Raw genomic sequence first — 22,938 nt, 5'->3', positions numbered from 1 at the left:
ATGTGAGCTGCATTGCTAAAATTCTGAGAGTTAGTATTGAGTCTGTGAAAAACACCTGCTGCTTAGTTGACTCTATGTCAGCAGGTGTAAATGCATTTTCTACATTTCCTTTTGAGCCCAGGTGATACTGTATTCAAATCCAAGTGTATCTAATCATTTTAAATAAACAGTGATAATGCAATGACATCAGTTCTTTATAGTACATGTGTTGCTATGTGTTGGCATAGTGCAGTGGGTTTAAGTGGCATTACACGGAGGTAACCACAGCATTGTAGGGCACTCACCATCGCTTGGCAATCATGTGCGATGCCAAACTCCATGCAAATACAGAGGCCCAAAAATGAAGGGATCCATTGCTTTTTCTGGTACTTATATGTGTTGTGTGTGTGTGATTTAATTTTTTGACCACATTATAGGTATTACAATAAGGTAGATAGGAAAGCGGTGAAATGGGACGCAAGCAGGGGGAAGAAGAAAAAGGAAAGCAATACAGGAACGTACAGGAGGGAGGTAGGAAAGAACCATAATTATTAATTTCTTCAACAATGAAAACTGAAAATACGTGCAGAATTTTAGCTGAATTTGGACTGTCACCTTCAGAACAAGGGGTGACAACAATGTAATCATGTTGTATGACCAGCAGGACCGAATCAAGTGTGTCAAGAAGACACGTGTGTGAAATGGAAAGCTTTGTATGGGACAATATTTTTTGTGGGACCGGTGTCCTTTTTTTTTTCAGGAAGAGAGGAATGCTGGGTAAGGGTCATAGGTATTTCTGGGTCAGGTAAGTTGGGAAGGTGCGGAAGAAAATGTAAACAAGACAAACAAGACAACAGACAGGGATGGTTAGTTGGGGGACACCATGATTGCTGGGAGGGAGGGGACAACAGAGGCTCATGCCCATCAAACATGGAGACAGTGAGAATCTAGTCCTCATCCACTGGACTGTCATCACTGTCCCCTTATTCCACTGGTGGATGGAATGCTTGACATCCTCTCCTCATACATATCATGAGGGAGAGCAGCCTGTCCCTCTGGTGTAGGCATACACCAATGGTGCAGTGCACAACCTAGGCACCAACCCTGGCACCTCTTGGGGAGTGATGAAATCCTTACCTCTGCCATTGCTCTCAGAGGGTACCACAGCACCAGCTGCTGGGACAGTACTACCTGAGAATGCAAGTTGTGCAGGGGCAGCAGAGACTGTGCTGCCAGGTTGGGTCCCAGACGTGCTGGGTATTGGTGCTGGAGCTGGTGTAGTGGGGGCAGGCTGATCCACTGGGGCTGGCCTACCTTGCTGTGCTGTGAAGCATTTAATGGTTCATTACAGATGAATGACATGGAGACATTTTGACAGCACATAAAAAAAAATAAAAATGAGAGATAAGGGTTGGGATGAGAGAAAAAAACGATAACATTAGTACCATCATATATGACATATAATACATTAACACTATTATACAACTATTTTATCTAAAACATTACATTTCAGTATATGTCCTAACAACTACACACTCCAACTACAGATTGCTGAAAATAATCCTTGAAATGTGCATATATTGCACATATGCTTGGTTCAGTTGTACAGATTACAGTTAACAGTAGGACATTTATGCCATTTGTATAAAGTTTAAATTAACATAATATTATTAAAGAAATGCAGTATTGTGTAGCTGCTACTTGTGGTATTTGAGCCCACAACCTCTGACTTCAATCTTATTCTTGACTCCTAAAGTTGGTTTGTGCTACAGACTAATGCATGCATACTTGCTTTTATAGTTAGGATATGCATGCTCAATTTGCTACAACCAAAGGAAAAAAAAATAACCTCTATCTTTAACTTTTTAAGCTAGAATAATACTTCTCTTGTGCTGCATACATATCACTTGCTTCCCTCAGTCTCTCCATTTGATCAGCATGAGCCAATTTATTGAACTCCCTTTTGGCATTAGCTGTGGAAAGAACAGAAAAGAACAGAAGAGAATTATGTGTAACAGTCTTGCCTATATTTAGCTTTCTGTGTATTACAAATACAGTCTGTTATCATACTTACACACCTGTGGGATGTCAGCAGTTTGAAATCCATTCAACCACTGGTTGAGGGTATCCTTTTTGTACCTCTGTAGGTAATTACAATGATTCCTTCACTGTTATCCAGTTTGAGGGGTGCCAGTAGCCTGAGCCAAACTACTCCAAGCCTCAGACTTGTACTAGGAGCCAGATCCAGATCCAGTAAATATCCTAGACTCCTGGACACCCCACCTCTGTGCCCTAAACTGGGCAGCTTCCCCTCTAACTCCAGACATGTCTAACAACTGAAGTGGAGCAATGACAGCTAATGGTTTCCCACCAGTTTCTGTTATTGCATTTACTGGTAGTGCACAAACCCAAGCAATGATGCCACCAGCATTTGTGAGATATTAAGTGGAGAGCAGCAGTGCCAAGCAGGGAGGAAAAATATTTTAAATTGGAAGGTTTGTCTGACACTTGACATTAATTTGAGGGGTATTTGCTGTTGTAACTTGGAAATATATAGTGAAAATTTGAAGGTACTTCTTAGTTGAGTTAAGTTTTCAGAAATGTATTGTGGGCATAAATGTAATGACCTGACACATTTTTTTGTATTTATACACTGGTAAAATTGATTTTTAAAGTGTGAGATGCAAACCTAGGCATAAGGGACAAAACATTTTCTTCCACAGCAGTGGTTTTCCATCTTAACCACAGAAGAAGTGCTGATAAAATATAGTCAGGAATCATTCATAAATACAGTTGATAGTTTGAGGTCTTACACATGTATATGTGTGACCTGACGAGGTTTTTGTATATAGATCCAGTTGTGCATGTGTCTTATTTAATTATGAAGGCCATCCAAGTCTAGATAGCAGAATCATACTTGCAGAAATGTAGTAGACCCTTGCGCATACACCTGAAAACACAATAAGGGTGTCTTATCCCTCATACATATATTGTAATTCACATCATCTCTACTATCTAAGTGTTATAAGTGAGAGTGAATATAATGGGAAATGGAACAACAGTAAAATATGTGGAATATCCTGTATTAGAACCCAGGACAATGTGTATGATAGCCCTGCACTTACAACTGTTGCCACAAGAATGCTGAAATAATACTTCTATATTTTCAGCTCATTACTATAAACTCATTGTCACAACAGTAAAAATTGGTTGCACACCCTGTACTGGAACCCAGGACCATTTATATTCCATCCCTACACTTATACCTGTTGTCACAGGACTTTTTAGATGACAGTTCCATAATTTCCTACTCATTCTTAAGTTCTCTGTATTAACCAATGCACAATGGTGCTTAGTGTGCTTGCACGGTGCCTACAGAATTAACTGTATGTATCCATTTTCAGTAACTGACTCTCTGTGTCCTGTCTGCAGGTTTTTGATGACTACAGGTGCTGGGGAACCTTGCATGATGTAAAGCAAAAATTACACCAATGTATCCGTTTTGACCTTTACACTTTTACAGGCATCTTGTCTGCAGGTGTTCTGTCTGCTTCCTGTGTGGGCCACTAGTCCTGGTTTGCTCACTGTTAAGTGTCATGCAAGCAAGATAAGCACAGCCAAACCTGACATTCATTTTCTCTATTTCCCTTGTTTGTGCTAAACCTCACACCACACAAACACTGACAATAAATAAATGAAAGGGAAAAGTAGTTGAAATGAAGAAAAGCAACCTATGAAATAAACACTACAAAATGTTTGTTAGTACACATGAAATATTTCTGTATAGATCTGAATTTCAACTCTCACTCCAATGAACCTTCAAAGCATATTAAAGGGTCCTTATCCTTATTTGCCACACAAACAGCTCTGCAGCAGGGAATTGAAATAATTCTGCATACAACCAACTGCAACATCATCTGCAGTACTAGGAAACCACATAGTTATTTGAACATGTTTTCATTTTGGATGTGCTTCACTGAGTGATCACACAATCATTTATGACTATTGCTTGCAAAAATGTAGTTCTGTCTTACCTCTCTATGTTTTGTTCATTCTTGTCTTACCTGACCTGTCATCTGTGACATGCGATGTGTAAGTCGTTGTATATCATTGTCCTTAAAAGGCGTGAGGATATTAAATGGCAATAATATACAGATGTCAACAAATGAAGGGGAGATTGGGTGTAAATTAACAGAACCCATAATTGTGTGCTGGTCACTTACATTTCCAACCTTGATAAAATTACCTCTATACACTATCTACATCCAACTTGACACACCCACTGGAGGTATGGCATTCTGCATTGCTGTTGTGTTTTCCTTCTCCTTACCAGTAATCATTCACAGATGCAATCTGTTAGCAGCAAACACTGTGGGAGTGCCTGCACTATGTTTACATGTGCTACACAGAGCCTAGTATTTGGGATTCAGCAATTCTAATGAGTTCACACCTAATTTTTATCTTCACTGTAGTAACAGCCCTGAATGTACACCATAAAAAGAAAACTGTGCAGCTAGGGAACATGAAGGTGGGGAAACCTGTTTATGTGGCGAACACAAAAGAGGCAATTACTTTGGGATATATTTGCACAGAAGACTATTGAACTTATAGAAGGTATGCTTGCATTTTTCAGCTAGATACTGCAGATGCCAAAATGTCATTAAGAAAAAATGTTTCATATATATATTAATTAGCAAATGCTACTGTTATCTGTATGCATTACTTAGAAGTGTACTGATGGCATGGCCATGTTTGTCAGGGCATTTCTCAGATATACATGATTGGCAATATCTTAAAATGGAATGTTCTGTGTTAAATCTGTACACGTTTCAGGGACAGTTCATTTGATAGCACTTTTAGCATTTCACTGATGGTTTGTTAGCAAAATGTGGTATTTGCCTGCTCTTTTGGGGTGGGAGAGCAAAGCTGTATGTTTGTTTTGACACATAGAAGGATATGCTGCTATTGTTACTCTCCCTTGTTTTGCATCCAGCCTTGCTTTGTGTGTGAATGTAATATATTGCAACCACACAATTCCTGTTGTTCATATTTCAAATATCTAGTCTATTTTATGTTTCTCCAGTAGGAAACTCGGAAATGCTACCTTTTCTGTTTTACCTGGGAAAAGGATTTTTTTAGTTATGTGATGCTTATGTGTATTATACTTCTGTTGTGTTTTAGGACACCTACGACTATGGCACCCAGGTGTCTCAATCCCTGAAAACCACCCTTAAGTGACCCTGAGAATTAGGTAATTGTGGAAACTTTTAGGTGACATGGTATCGTTCTGCTTGAAAGAGGATTTAGAGATGTGTTAGGCAGAATGCCGATTTGGCAGCAGATAGTTGCAGATGTGAATGCAGTAAGTGGGCACAGCAGGACATATGATTAAGTACACCATAGGGCCACTGACATGATTTCATCTGCACTGAGGACAGCAGCTGCAGTGGCCTGTGAATGGATGGGTACTGGGGGCATGCTACAGTGCCACCACTAACAGCAAATGAAAAGTTCCTGTCCACTGTCAGGGATCCAGACAGCTCCCAGGAAAGTGCAGAACAGCATGTACTTGACATTGGTGCTACTATTTCAGGGACAGCAAGTATGTCTCAGGAGGAGTTTCCAGGTAGGCTTATGTACGTCAGTTGTTAAATACTCTTGTATAGTAAAATATTTACATCGATATATTAGTTCGGTTTAACAAGAAATTGGTTGGGGGATTGTAGATTGCTACACATTCTGATTGATTACACATGGGCTTAGGTTGGAGTTGTTATCCAAGTTCTTGCTGAAAGTATAGTTAATGGACGTATAAAGGGAAAAAAAGCATTACCCCCTTTGTTACTGTTAATTGTGATGATGTTGTCCTTATCCTTTGCTTAACTTTTTCCAGTACCATCCAGCATAGGGAGCCTACAGTCATTTGCACATGGTAAGCGAAACATTTTTCTGTCAGTGCTGATGAGCAATTCAAAGAAATATTTAGTTTGTGATGCTGGTGTCAGAACTGTTGTGTGTATTGCTGTACTGTCTGTAATAGTGGCACCACTGTCAGTTTATTAGTATATATTGGACTATAGTAGTGTAGGTATTCATTTTTTCCTGTGTTTGTTACTTATTATCACAGGGGACCTGACATTGGAAGTGTGGGACTTCTATCACCTGGTGTCAGAATATCAGCAGACACCATGCTGCTGATTCAGTGGATTGAATAAATGACTTGTTGGAATGGTGCTAAACTGAGGACATTTGGTGACCATCAGTACTTTTGAGAAGTATGACTGTGTGAATCTTTGATGCCTGAGGGCTAATACTTGATAATGGACACATATATGTCACATAAGTCTCTGCTGTCACATGCCAAAGTAATTTCTGTACAAATCACCTACCTTTTACTTGCTTACACTACTAAGTAACAACTGGCAAGGTTATGCCATTCATTCGTATTATTACACAATACACTCCATGTTCAGTACTTACCTTGTAAACCCAGCAGTTGCAACAATTTTAGTTCAGGGCTGACTCTGTTTGATGCTACACAGCGATTACATGGGTAGGTAAAGGTTGTGAGCATTTCCTGGCATGAATGTCAGCATATGTATGTACATAGGAGGAAAGTTTTAGCCCCTTAGGTGGTGAATGAGTGTGCTATGCATTGCCTCTTAGCCAATGCGAGGGAATACTGAGCATGCCTACATCTGTCTACACCCATGGCAGCTGCTGGTCCCCATTCTGACTTCTCACCTGCATATGGCTGTGGTGACCTTGCCATTGGTGGTGTGATGTGTGCCCCTTCCCCTTGCTGATCCTGCTGAAGATGTTTTCTCAGGATAATGCTGTGTAGCATGTCACATATAGTGAATATTTCAGTACATGTACATGGATTGTACTGCAGTGATCCCCCAGATGTATCTAGGCACCAGAACTGTGACTTCAGCAGCACAAATGCACACTTTGTGATATTTCTGGTTTGAGCTTGTGACTCATTATGGTTTTCTTCAGCGGATGTGTGTGCATTTCTGATGGGCATCATCAGCCATGGTTTCAGTGCATAACCTGCATCACCCAGTAAATGACCCTGTGGGATATCCCCCCTAGTAAACATCTGATACAGTTGGGAGGTGTGCTAGATATGTGGGTCATGGTAACTGCCTGGGTTACCAGCACACATGTTCAAGATGATTCCCTTGGCATTACACATGACTTGGTAGTGAATAGAGTGGTAGCCCTTTCTGTTTATGTAGATCCTTCCTTGTTCCCCAGGTGGTGCCTTAATTTCTATATGTGTATACTCTATGGCACCCAGTACTTCAGGGTAGTGTGCTACAGGGTAGAACTCCTACATATTTCTGGCCTTGTCCTCAGGAGTATGGTGAAAATATATGTGGTCACCAGCATGTTGGAGCATAACATTCAGGAATTGATGGAGGATCCTGGATACTGATGCCTTTGACACCCCCAGCATGTCCCCTGTTGGTCTCTGGAAGGTACCTGTAGCTAAAATTCTAAGTGGTACACATACCTTTGCCTCCACTCGTATGGATTTCCTTGGTTTGCCCTGGCTCTGAGATGAGGACGACAGAGGTTGCAGAGTTCCTATAGTGTATCTCTATCCACCCTGTAGTGCTCTACAATTTCCACATCATGTAGATTGTTATAAGTTAAATGGGGGTCTGAAAACTCTTCTCCTTCTTGGCCTTGGTCTATTAGCAGTAGCAGCAGCATAGACTGTAGCCTGTTGCACATACACAAGAATTAAAGCAACAGCAGCCCCTAACATTGTTTCTGTGTAGACTCCTTTCCATGGCTGTATTCCAATAGGTTGTGGAATTCACAGGTAAAACCAGCACTGAGTCTACATGGTTGCTTTATATCTTCTTGAATAGCTCCTCCATCTTGGATGCTATATGCTTATGCTGTAATTACCATGCCACGGTATTTACCTTATTTGCGTGGCTCTACACACCATGTACAACAGCTTTACTGCATCTAAAACAGTGCACTAATGTATAAATGGACCATGTAGACCTTATGGAATCTGGCCAATAAATATATATATGTATATATATGTGTGTGTGTGTGTGTGTGTGTGTGTGTGTGTGTGTGCGTGCGTGCGTGCGTGTGTGTGTGTGTGTGTGTGTGTGTGTGTGTGTGTGTGTGTGCGTGCATATATATATATATATTTTTTTTTCATTCACTGTGTGTGACGTCTGTCACCTATGAAATATAATCATTAGGAAATTGAAATGAAATAATTTTAAGCAGCTCACTCTCAATCATACCGCTCAAACTCTTAGCGCAGGAAATCTGGATAAAAACATAAATAAAAGTGGGACAAAAGGCATAAAATATGGGACAATTTTTAAATATTGCCCTCACAAGCTTAGAAAGTTGATAAAATAACAGGTTTTGCATTAGCATGAGTTTTCTAAAGGATATGAAGTCTGAAACTCAAGTGTCTGTCATTATTTTCTAACTTCATTCTTTAATGATTTGCCAGAACACCACACTTTTATGAAAAACGGATAAAAAATATGAGGCAAAAATCTGGACATTCTGTGAATATCTGTGCAGTTGAGAGGTATGCTCTCAGTGGACTTATTGATGGGTCTGTGTCACTAGAGTGAATACTTATTTGATTTACTCCTGATTGGTCAAACTCATTTGAATAAAAATTCATATGACTGAAAACCCATTTGACTTTTCAGTGTAGAAGGCTATCGAAGGTATGTGATGGTGTCATTTCATATCAAAGGTGTGATTTGAGATGTCTAGCAGAGTATGTGTGAATTGCATGACTGGTGTAATGTTGTTGAACCCACAGATCTGTAAATGTATGTTTGTGCTCCAGCACTGATTCACTGTATGTGGCCTTTTTCATTTCTCTAGAGTTATGTGACCCTAGAGTTAGTATGTATATAACTAAGGGGGGGGGGGTGAAAGGCAAAGCCCAAGGTTCCATGCAAGAACATTTTCTTTAGTGTATTTGTTGTGGAGACAGCTATCTATCAGATGAGTTTTCAATTAATTGAGTTTTTATTTGAGGAGACAAACAGCCACACTTCCTACAGCTTCAGATTCAACCTTATTTAAGTGCTGATTTCCTGTACAAAAGACAATTTATAGAATTTGGGAACATAGAATACATAAAAGTATTACCAGTTTATGAAATTATTTAAGTAAACTTTCTAAGTATAAATAAACAAGATTGACATAATAAGGCAGAAATAACAATAAATTGTCACAATTAACAAGCAGAGTCTAATTAAACTATAAAATGAATTGGCTAAAATAAACTAAAAGACTATGTGCTAAAGTGTGAAAACATGATATCCATTCATGAAGAAGTACAGAGTAAAACCATCCTTAATTGATAGTAGCTACAGGGATTATTCTAAAAAAGGCGAAAAAGACAAGGATCCAAAAAAAAAAAAAAAAAAAAAAGAAGAAGAAAAAGCAGTGGCAGCCTAATGTGACTGACACCATCTATATCTAGAGGAGGAGGATTCTGCCTTACAAAACTGGAATGAAGCAGGACTAGTGACTCACAGTCACATAATAAGCTACTTGGATTATTCATGCTGCTTGCTACAGAGCACGATAGTTACTTCTACACAACCAACAGATGACTGACACCCTCAGCTTCGACCATAGTAAATGTTCCAGTGCAATGTAATGGGAGGATAGCCACTTTCAAGGGTAATAATGAATCTCTGTAATGGAAGGACAGTCGTTTCCATGGCCACAGTGAGTTTCCCTAATGGTAGGACAGTAACTTCTATAGAGAACAGTGAATCCCCATAAAGAAAGGGAAAAAAGGGTGCATTTATCTGTTTTTAGGTGAACTTTAATTTAATTGATAATACTAAAGGATGCATTATGTAATTAATTGATTAGGGTATTTAAACTGTTTGCAAACGGATGTTCAATATTCTGATGAAAATACTAAAGGATGCATTATGTAATTAATTGATTATGGTATTTAAATAGTTTGCAAACAGATGTTCAGTATTCTGATGAAAATACTAAAGGATGCATTATGTAATTAATTGATTATGGTATTTAAATAGTTTGCAAATGGATGTTCAATATTCTGATGAAGTCCTGTTTCTGATGGACAAAAGCACTCAATAAAGTATATATTTGTATTTGTGTCTTTGGCCACTTTCCTCAAGGATAAATTGGTAGTTTTACTGTTCATTGTATATCCAGCTTGATTACTTATTTTTTGATTTTTGACTCAAGAGACTACTTATAAGGCACACTTCAACTGTATGTTGGCTAGACTTCCAGTATACTAATGGTGGGTTCCAGTGCATTCTGTTGAATTACTGGTTTCATTTAAAACAGGAATCATGTTTCATCAGAAATAGTGTGTGTGTGTGTGTGTGTGTGTGTGTGTGTGTGTGTGTGTGTGTGTGTGTGTGTGTGTGTGTGTGTGTGTGTGTGTGTGTGTGTGTGTGTGTGTGTGTGTGTGTGTGTGTGCACATGTGTTTGTGTGTGTTAGGACAAGATTGAAAATAGGGGTTAAAGGAGCTTCACCTTTTCTCCATAGTTCCTGAATATTGGAGTTAGTATATTTAGAGCTGTGGTGGGTGTGCAGGGGTGTAGGACCTGCAAAAAGCACTGTTTTTGATATTATTGTGCAATCAGTGTTTTTGTTACTTTCAGTTTGGATGAAAGTTTCTTCCAAGGAACTGACGATAACCAACATTGTGGATGCAGATTAAGTTAAGGATGACACACTGAATGCATTAGCTAACTTTAGTTTTTGCACAGTTATGACTAACAGACAGGTCTGTTCCATGTCTGTAGTGAAAACATATCAAAATAACAAGGTTCCTCTGAAATTCTGCCCTCCCCACACCTAGTATATAATGCTCCTCTCCATCATTCATTTGTGCATTCTGAAAACTATGCTGCCATGGGTCTACCTGACATTGCCGACACTCCAGAATGCTGACAGCCATATGGCCAACACCATATGATTGACATTAGGAATGCCGACAATGCGGAACCGGCATCTCACTGTAGTGCGGAATGGAAAGATTTTCATTCCTGCACTGTAGTGCGATCTCGGTGTTGGTATATTAAAGTTACGGCGGGGTATGTGGACAGTTGAAAGGGAATTTTATGTTCCTTTTCAATGATTTTATTCCGTTGTCGAGATTTCGGTTGTCGGTGATGTGGTGTCGGCCATGTCGTTGTCGGTGTTTTGCACTTTCGGTCTTTTCAGGTAGATCCGCTGCCATACACCTCTACATTTCAAAGACTGTTAGTCTTTGCCTCCACGTCTGCAGATTTCTTTAATCCCTTTTCTCATGCTCACTTCTAAATGCTTGATTTTCAGTCTTGGATCATACTTTCTGACAATTTCCCTTGTCCTCAGCTGACTAGCTTTCTTTAATGTTACTGTTCATTATTTCTGTATACTGCCCACACACACTCTGCCCGTCTGTTTATGTGACTGCCTTATTTCCTAATAGCTCACATCTACTCCCTTGTGTGTTTACTTGCATTATTGTACCAGTGCATCAATATCTGAGTTTTTCCTTCATGTTCTGGGAGGTCATTTCTTTTACATGTCATTAGCATTTCTCTGTGAATCATACCTTTAGTGTTATTTTAACAGTGGTGTACTGTTTTTTTTATCTAATTTAGTGATTTTTACTTGAAGGGCTTTCTGTATACAGCAATATAGTTCTCTTTCATCCTTTTCTCACAATAGCTATGTCCAGGCTGCAACATTTCTCAGTTTTTTAGGTTCCTTGTTCTGCTACCACTGTTTTATAAATGTTTATTAATATGCTACACACACTCTGCTGAGTAAAATCACCCTTCTTAAAGCACATACAGCAGTTAAACCTGACAGACATAAGAACACATTGACATGTTTTTTTTTCCTGTCTTACCATTCAAAGTACACCATGCTATAGTTTTGTTAACTTGCATTCCCATGTAAGATTTAAATGCATGCCTTAGGGATAGTAGGCAAGCCGTGTAAAGTGAACCATGGGGTTTGTTTATTCATAAAAATTATTTATAGTTTTACTTATGTATTAATGATGGGAATGCATTTATAGCTGTTCTACTTTCTGTTGCTTCTGAAACCTTCACTCTTTTTAAATTAACCATTTGGTCTCTGTAACAGTTGCTGTTTTCTCTTCAAAATTTTCCAGTATGAGTCACACTCAGGAAATTAAGTGGTTGTTACTTGTTTGAGTCAGTGCGTGTTGAGCTAAAACTTTCTCCTTCTTTTGCCTTTGCTGAGCTCTGCAGTACAGCAACAGAATAAAGCAAAATGCAGTTCTATTAAATGTCACAGTAGTGCCAGATAGCTTATTTCTGATTGCTATTGTAACTGTCTATGGCAACTACAGCATAAAAGGAAAGAATCAAACAAATTAGCAGTCTGAGAGTACTGAATAGGTTGCTCATCTGTTTTGTTTTCAGAGCATGAGACTAATATCACAGCAGGGCAGAGTTCGCAGAAAGTAGAAATAAGTATTGCTTAGTATTGCATAGGTCAGGCTGATTACCCACTGAGTAGTACATGAGGCATGCTGGTTATATTAAAAATGAGCAAAAAGATAAGTATAGTTACACACCTTTATTACACAAGAAAGGTGCATAACATAATGGATTTTGATTGGGTCTTTGATTATAATCTAGCTATAGCACATGGAATGGTGCAGTTGCACTCTGAAATCAGAAAAAAAATGTAACCACTTTTTTGACATTAGAAATGTGTATAACAATCTTTTTAGCCACCTGTTACTACTTCTAAGCTCTAGTCTCACCCTACACATAAGAGTGGTCAATGCCGGCCATGACAGAAAAGTAGCAGAAGTTAAATAGCTGTAAAATCAGTTAGATGCTTCAGTCTGCAACAGCTTTAAACAAAAAATGTGTCAAAATAATGTATGTAACAGCTTTTGAAGTCATTAGTTCCTCAGAGGGACACTGCTTGTGCTGCTGTCTGTTTGGCAATGATAAGTATTCTACAGCTTTCAAACTTGTAAGTCACTTCACACTCCTACACTTTCTTTCTTTGTGTAACTGGTATTACACATGGCAGATACATTTCCATGCACTACCAAGAATTCTGATTGATCCTCTTTAATCATAACCCCTATTATGAGTTCTCAAAATGGATATCAAAATTCACATTTGGGCTTTGCTTTGCTCCACTATTGAGGTGAATGGCTTGACATCTATGTTTTTAAACAAATAATAAGTTGGTTATGACCAGAGACCCAATCATAATTTTTATGTTATTTGTTTGAGAAATGGAATGTTAAGAAATTTAAACCATTAGTAGAACACCTTGGTGATGACCACACACAAGGACCAAGCAATCCAAAAGTACAATCAATTTATTTAGTGCTTTCATCTTACATAGACTTCATCAGAGTAAAAAAAAAAAAAAATATTTAAAATTTGTTTTTTATAACCACTACTTTGATTTCATCGATATTATTTAGTCAACATCCTTTCCTGCGATTTAAACATGACCCTAGTTTTACTTTGGGAACAATACACATCCCTCAGTACCACTAATATTCCAAACCAATTGTTTATAAAAGTCCATGCAAATTGTTCAAAAATAAATAATGTGTTGAAAATAAGCAAAATGTACTTTTAAAGAAAAAGTATATTTCTGAATATTTAAAAATAGTTAAAAGACATGTCAAATGGTAATGGTTAACCTAACTGTTTTTCCTGTATAATACATTTTTAATATATATTACATGGATCTAAAAACACACTAAACTACCTCCAGTGTCAAAGCTTAGCAGCACACATTTCAGTACAGGACCCAGAGATATTTGACCATTGAGACCAGGAGGGATACTTGCATGTAGGTGTAATTGCCACATATTCAAGCAGGCTCTCCCACTGCTCTCCCTGTGGGTTGACATCAACTTGTCCCAAGACCAGGATTTGAAAAACAGCATGCCTACAATTCTGAAGGTGTCTACACAAGGCATTTGTTTCTATACCTTTCTTTATCTCATAGTAGTAGTATTCATAAACTCTTGTTTCAGGGTTCTTTCCTAAATAAACTACCCCTGTCGAGGAGCAGTTGTATTACATATTAGCTCTAAGTTCTATTCCTAAACTAGGCCATTTCAAGTTGGCCATTTGTGTCATGCATTTGCACTGTTGGCATATTCCACCCTTGTAGGTACCCCTGTGCTTATTACTATCAAAGTTATTTACACCACATCTATTTTTTTTTAAATGTGCTTGATGTTTCACCCCCTACTGTATGTAAAATGTAGTGGTTTGGAAAATACCACCAGACTATTTTGCATTTTTGAGAAAAGCTCCCAGAATTTTCTTATAATGTTTTGAACTTCAATAGTGTCTTGGCCATATTTAAGAATTAACAATGTAGTATAATTGGTTTCCCTTGTTCCTCTGCTCCCCTTAGGGGAAGCAGAATTCTGTTGACAAGTTGTAGTTACATTAATTCTGTTAAGTAATGGCCGTGGGTTAATGTTTCCTAAGTTGTTTCCCAAAAGAGGAATATACTTAGTACCACATCCATCCAAGCTTTCTTTCTCTACTGCTGTGGTTAATGTGTTGGGGTAACCTCTTTCAAGAAAAAGTTTGGTGTACTTTAACTCATCTATTAGGTTCTCGTATTCAGAGGTCATGCAAGCTACATGGACCATCTGTCTCTTTACTAGGGTTTATATTAGAACATTGAAGTATTACTACATTGAATGTTCTAATATTGAACCATTTCACTCGAAACACCACAACATTGAACACTCAGAACAGTGAATTTTTTCCCAGGGAAAAAAATTGCTGTTCTAACAAACATACAAGCACACCAAAATACATAATCCACACACATACACTTCACAAAACCCTACACTAAACCATACATACACTACTAGCTATCCATTTACCTTAACCCAACCCTAACCCTAAGGTCCGTAACTACCACACACTCACCTTACCCACTCCCTAGCCCTAAAGTCCCTATCGCACACTCACCTTACCTGTTCCCTAACCCTAAGGTCCCTAGCGCACTCTCACCTTTGTTCGCACACTTACCTTAACCTGATCTGTAACCTTCACTCCACAGTCAAGGAAATAGTGAACTGCAGAAATGGCCCACCGAATACTTTCCCTAGGAAAGTATTCGATATTCTGCAGCTTCGTTATATTCAGCGTTCGATGCAAAGGGTTCAATATTAGTACATTCGAAGTAGTAATACTTTGATGTACTAATATAAACCCTCTTTACTATACTCCTTTTCTGGTGTTGAGCAGGGTTACTACTAAAATAAAGGTAAGTGTTTGAAAAGTTTTCCTTCTTATATAATTTGGATTTAAACTTGTGGTTCAATGAGTCTTTAATTAATTTGACATCAAGATAATAAATTTTATCATCATTTCAGGTAATGAGTAGTAGAATTAATGTTACCAATAAATTCTTCCAGTTCCTCATCTAAACCTTTCCAAATTATAAAAAATATCATCCAGGAAATAGCAAACCATTTTTTTCTGGAAAAAAGAGAATTGAATACAAAGTGTTTTCCCAATACAATTGAACAATGTTGGCAAAAAGTGGGGTGCAAGCAACACCTATTGCTATTCCACTTATTCGTTTACAAAGTTTCACTTCAAAGTACATAAATTGTTCTCAAGTACCAACTCTAAGCATTCTCTACTTAATTTCAATTAATTGTTACTCAGAAGGTCACTGTCAATCCTTATGTCCATAACCCATTGTAGTCCTGTTGAATGTGGAATAGCAGAAAATAAGTTCTGGACATCTGTAGTAACAAATAAATGGTGAGGTTGGTAGAATTATTTTTTAATTTTAGGTAAGTAATCCAAGGAATCAATCAGTATATGAATATGAAAACCCAGGAAAGGGTTCAACCTTTTGTCTAGAAATACAGCAAGGGTATGGGTTTTGGACCTAGCTGCAGATACTGTGGGTCTAAGAAGTAGATATAACAAAGTTTTATGTATTTTGGGTATATCAAATATGAATGGGAAAAAAAACAGTTTTGAGGTATGTAAGAAATCATAAAGTTTCTTGTTTATTCCACTCTGCACAAGATTGTCTTCCAAAGTAAGGTCAATTTTCCTGAGAGCAATAGTAATTTCATTGCATACAATAGTCATGTTTTTTAAGTCTTTATGTAGTTATTATGAAGGGTTAAGGAGATATATAAAGGAAAACGTATAACTGTAGACTAAGTTGCATTTCTGATTTAGAAGGAAAAAAATATAGGTGCATTATTGGGTCGGCACATTTGGGCAACAGGTAAGTTATAGAAATAGCTGAGAAATGTGTCATAATAAACCAAATGGAAAGAAAGGTTACTTCAGGAAACAATGACTGAAAATATGAAGAAGCACAAATAGTTATAATGCATTTAGTGAAAATGGAGAAATGAGAGGATTTAAGAAATTTTTGAAGCAGAGCTATTTGACAGGGAGAATGAAGTGGGGTAGGGAAAAATGGGAACGCTTCAAGCAAAAAGGGTGATATATTTCATATTACTCAACTGCCTAATTCTCTTGTTAGCCTTCAGTGATGTATGCATTTCCTCCCCTATGTCTTTGCTGATCTTCACAGAAACCTCTGGATTGGAATGTTGCATCTTTAAAAGACAAACAGGAGTTAACTCACGGAAATCTAAAAAAAAAAAAAAAATGAAAAACAACTGACAGTTTTCTTATATATATTTTGTTTTTCTTACACACACACATATACATACATACTGTATGTATATGTATATATATATATATATATATATATGTATAGATACACACACACACACACATATATATATATATATATATATATAGAGAGAGAGAGAGAGATACATACATATATATATATATATATATATATATATATATATATATATAAAAAATCTTGTGTTCTGTTTTGCAATGTTTTTAGTGTTAGATTGCAAGAACAGTAAGCTCTGAGTGGGTTATGTACTAAGTAAATACAGCCATCTTAAGTAAGTTTTAATCAGTTAGACAGCCAGAACCAAAGTACTCTTTAATGTGAACAACATTAATCCACAGTTAAGCTGTTTTGTCTTATCCAGCCTTATTCAGAACTGTGGAGAACCAAACAAAAAAGCAAGTTAAAATAGGGAGTGAACCTCCCCCACCTCCACCAGCATCAACCAATAAAAGATAAACTTCAATTAATACCTTAAAGAAGTGTAGTTAAAGCTTAAACAACAGAAGCTCTCCTTCTTAATTCACTAATAACAGAAACACTGTCATTAAGTCCTGGAAAATTTGAAACATCAAGTTTCAGTTGCCAACACATTTCTCTGTGCAGAAGCCTGTTTTCCCAGTCTCCACAACAAATGATCTCTGCACTTGTTCTAATGCAAAAAAGGTAAATTTTGTAAATCCCTCACAGGTCAAGGAGTGTCTTACAAGTGCACTTTTACAGTCACCTTTCTGAATACTATACAAGTGATGATAAATACGCTTAGAAAAGGCATTTTTAGTTTTGTCTATATACACAGCTGAACATGACTCACAGGAAGTCATGTATACAACTCTAGATATCTTGCAAGTACAAACTTTAGTAGCATCAGTTTGTCCCAACATTCCCCTTAAGAAACCAGTGTAGCTGGTGTTGATATAAGGGCAAAAGTGACATGACCCCCACCTTCTAGTAACTGACACTCCTTTGGACTTACTACCAGACTTTTCAAGTACCATTTTCATATTAGATTTGTTTCTATAAGTGAAACTAACTTTTGTCAAACAGTGTCTTAGTAACATCATATATGTATACTTAAGTTATTATTTATTACATTTGATATTAATGATAATTAGATGGAGAGTAGACTTTCTGGGTTTGATTAATTCAATAATATTTTGAGACTTATACATATTTACTTATCTAAAAGTCAGCTCGTTGATGAGGGAGGAGTTGTAAATATCTAATAATGAATCTGTGTAATATACTCTAGGATATGAGGCAATGCTAGGCCCAGAATTTATTAAAAGTGTAAGCACTTTCATTCATACACAATACACAAACGTTCTCATACAAAAACCCTTCCAAACCAAAACTTAAAATGAATTAAAATAGCACTATCTACTGGCAAAATTAATTCAAATGCATTAATTAATGTTGCTAAATATTAAGGGTTTGTGTGCCTTAGGAAGCTCAGATAGCGAGTGTGAACTTTTAATAAATTGTAGTCCTAGCATTACCTTGGGATATACATTTCTTTTTTTGGATTCGTTGTATTTATTAAGTCCTCAATTTTTTTGTTGTTTATACTTTAGAACATGATTTCCTTTTCTTTTGATATATTTAGCATATTTATATAAGAACTGTTAAAAACATTGGCTTAGATCTCATTTTTCTCTAAAATGATAAATAAATATATAGATTAATATCTGTTACAGTTGCAAATTGTATTATTACACTTAGATTATTGTTTAAGGTTGGGTAACCATCTTGAATCTGCAAGAGTCTTGGAAGGGCAACCTTATTTTAGCAGGTGACTTCAGTTACATTATGGGGGAAGCTGTTAGTAAGGGGGGGTGGCATACCACTCAACCTCTTAGTGCACAAAATCTGGACAAAGCCTCACAGAATGGGGTGACAAAGGCCCAGAAATAGGGACAGATTTTAAATACTGCTCTTATAAAATTAGAAATTTGCTAGAATAACAGAATTTCTTAGCATGCATTTTTCTAAAGGATATGAAGTCTGAAACACAAGTGTATTTCATTATTTAGTAACTTCAGTCCTCAGATCACCTCAGTGACTTGCCAGAAAATCACATATTTTAAGAGGAACAGACCAAAAATATGAGGGCAAAAATGTGGACATTCTGTGAAAATCTGTACAGTTGAGAGGTATGGCGGGGTGGCGGGGTGGCGTAATGGTTAAGGTCTTAACCTCATAGATGTATAGTACAGGGGTTGAGTCTGACCTCTAATTACGTAATAGCTAAACTTCTAATAATCTGCAGACTGATAGTCTATTATTTACCAAATAACTATGAACTATGAAATCAGAATTGGAACAACATCCAAAATTTTAAACAGATGGGTTTCTAACAATATTCTAAAAGATATAGTACTAATTGCTGAAAATGATGCACTTTATTTTAGTTATTGTTCCTATGTATGTGGACCACATGCACTTATCAATACAAAAAGGAAACATAAATCTTTGGGCAAAATTAATAGCTTTAGAGTTATTCCCTGCCCTTTGTAAGATCATAATGCCACATGCATGGATATATAAATGAATCTTAGGAATGGTACATAGAATCCCTGACCATATGACCAAGCTAAAAGTTTTTAAAGTTTATGTAATGGAACACATTGAAGGACACATTTCTTTTAAGGAAAATGAAGGTATTAAGAAAGTCATTTTTTGGGATTCTCTTAGCATATACCTTAGTGATAAAGTAAGGATAACATGAGGAAATGATCATCTTATAATATTAGAGAATGAGATAAAGAAATAATTATTAGTCAAGAATAGGTACATAGTACTAGATTAGAATAACAATAGCGAAGAAAGTTAATAGTGTAGAAAGTATAAAAGCCTTAACAGCACAATATCAGAAAGCTAATCATTTTGAAATTATAAAAGCCTTAGAATACAATATCAGTATGTTTTGGCTCATCAAACTAAAATGGCTTTAGAGAAACTTAAACTTCATAGCTATACAATGTCACCAAAAATCTACATGGATTACCCAATCGAAGTAAAACTTTAGAAAAGCACAACTTAATAAAATCATAAATCCTCCAACCAAGAAAATAACTTTAGATATTGGTGAAATGCAAACTATTTCAAGAATTATCATGAGGAGCTTAACAAAAACAAACATATAAGAGATGGAGGTTGGCATAATGGTTACAGTGTTTACCTGCCAGATACAAGGTACAGTATTTGAGTCACATCTTTGGTTGCTGTCTGATTATTGGCTAGGCAGGTAATAGTGTCCAGCCTGGTTTCCCAACGGTCACCTATGAATCACTATCTTAGATAAATATTTAGAGAAGAATGTAGTTTTCAAAGCCTAAAGGCGCTGTCTCTGTATTCAGTCTCCTACAGGCTGCTGAGAGTGGATCTTTGCCTGGATTAGGACTTCTACAGACCCAGACCTGATGAATCTGTTGCACATGTGCAAAACAAAAAGCCTCAGAAACACTAGATCCAGGGATCTGAACTTTGCTTGTGACATAAACAGAACTTGCTAGAGAGACATATATGTGCTCAAAATGATCTTTGCACTATGGAATAGGCTCACGATCCATGTAAAATAGAGTTCATTCCTGGCAATATTCAAACAAAACCTTGACAATTTGAATGGAAATCGTAAATTTACCCCAGCATACTCCCATGCCCCTTATGGACAGAGGCCATCAATGAGAAAAGTATTATCCTAACTAATGCCCTCCTACAAATCCTTAGCGACCTGGGTACTAACATGCCCCTCATATGATACCAGGGACCCAAATGGTTTGGGGTGTGTAGGTAGTCTTGGCTAGTAACAACCTATGAGCCTATGAACACATGAAACTATGGAAGATGGCCCAGCACATATATTAGTAGCACCAGTGTGCCAACCACATGTCAAGGGCCAACTGTAACACAAAACATCATTAGGAACCCCCTACAAGTTTAGCCAAAGGTGAAGCTACCCATATCAGATTCAATGTGCCCATCTGCAGCTGTAGCCACATGTGAAGGAATGACGGTGCTCTGAGCCATCAGGAACCCTTCTCACACTGACAAAGGTGAGCACTCAGACTGTGCAGTTTCTGTTACATCAGTGAGTGAGGCCACATCTTCAGCCTGTACTATGTGTGTAGATTTCTACCCAGAATGGAGACAGACAGTGCCGCTTTATCATCTGACTGCGACACTGGTAACTGCATCTTGAAATCAGCATCACCACTAGCATGGGTGCTACAATTGTGTGATATAAGAGCAATGGCATTATTATATTTCTTACTGGCTGCCTAAGGGAGACAATATTTCTGATGTAATAATTTGTGAGTTAAGCAAGAAAGATGCAAGGTAGCCTATGTACTTATATGCATACCTTTCAACTGTCCAGATTTTCACAGAATATCCAGATTTTTGCCTCATATTTTCCTCTGTTCCTCATAAACTTTGTGATTTTCTGTATTTTTGCAACAAATCAGAGAGGACTGACTTCACTAAATAATGACAGGCTTTTGGGTTTCAGATTTCATATCCCTCAGAAAATGCATGGTAACACAAGACCTTTTATTTTAGCAACTTTCTAAATTTATAAGAGCAATATTTAAAATTAGTCCCTATTTTTGGGGCTTTGCCCCCCCCCCCCCATTATTTTTGACTTTGTCCAGATTTTTTTGTGCTTGAAGAAGTTTAGGGCTATGCTTATATGTAGAAGTAAAAATTATATTGCCCTGCTTCTGAATGTGAAATAGAACTGCAGGTCTTACTAAGCACTGTTTGGAGAGTGGAGTGCAGCATGATAAAACAAAGTACATACTCCAGAGTGGGAACCAGGAAGCTTAATCCAACAAATCATCTTCATTCAAATGTAATGAGGCTGGTAAACCTATAAGAAACCTTGAGCTGTTTCAACACCTTGTTTGTTCAACTTCCACACACTGCTTAAAGAAAACAGTAGAATCAACTCATATATCTAGATATTTTAATGCCCAACAATATCCATATGATTATATAGCAGATGCATATTTTGAGTGTGCTAGTTTCACATAATATTTGAGGTGTTCCAAACATCCTTAAGATCTTTTGTTTTAAAATTAGGTTTTTGATTTCTAGCCAGTAAAATAGTTTGCTGAATCCATTCTTCATTTTTTCTGTAAATTGTTGTGTGGCTTAGCTTCACTGAGAAGGGTATCATATGTATATGTGGTAAAACTTAGCATAGGAGGAGGCACCGCCAGGTTCATCTTAGAGACCATCCAGGCATCTAATATAGCCCAATCATATTTACATATTTAGTAGCTGCAAAACCACACTTTATACAACTATTGAATGATTGTGTCTTAAAGCTTACATGATGGGCAACACAACTGCACTGATACTTGACCTCTACTTAGTGCGGCTAAAGAAATGTTAAATATTCATATATTGTTTATTCATATTTTCAAATATACCTATTTTTATAAGTATCTCAACAATGAAACAACACAAACAGAACCACTTAGCCTCCTATTAAAGCTCCTATTAAAGCACATAGTTGGATGAACAAAATGGTTCTGATAGTACATTTGTAGCTTCAGTAGTTTCTGATGTATTGTGAGTTGTTTTACAAAACATTACAATAATAATATTCATTGTGTTTATTATCACTTGTGTATTACAACTTATGACCCAGAAACTAAGGAAAACTAACTCTTTAAAGGTTAGTTTGTACTGAACAATTTGATATTTACACTTCTTTGGTAAGTTATGGTTCTAGAAATATGCTTGTTCATTTGCCTGTTTGTTTGATTGATTGTCTGAACTGTGATTATATAATGTCATCTTATAAAAAGACTCAATGCAACTTTTGGAAATTAGACAGAAAATCTCTAGATCTTCACTTATGGGTAATGATTTCTTAATAGGTAATGAAATTAACATTGAAACTAATTTTGAGCTTTGAAGTATTTCAAAAGACAGGTTGCCAAGCATTAGGGATGGTAGTATCACTAAAATACACAAGTAGAAGAAACCACAGAGAAGAAGAAGTCTTAACATTCATGATATAAACATATTCCTGCAGTGACAGAATTTTTGTAGCATAATTCATCCATCCATCCATTACCATATTTTCCCATTTTTACACATGGGTTCAGGGTGTCACATCAACAATGACCATCAGCTTGAGCCAAAGTTCACATCAACTGATGGCTCGCCCTGCTACAGTTGTTCTTCCATAAGTCCAATTAAAACGTATTTCAGTATGC

The sequence above is a fragment of the Protopterus annectens genome, chromosome 6.part0 (assembly GCF_019279795.1).
Source record: "Protopterus annectens isolate FY-2018-M chromosome 6.part0, PAN1.0, whole genome shotgun sequence".
NCBI lineage: Eukaryota > Metazoa > Chordata > Ceratodontiformes > Protopteridae > Protopterus > Protopterus annectens.
The sequence above is the reverse complement of the archived record's forward strand: the minus strand, read 5'-3'. Positions refer to the sequence as shown.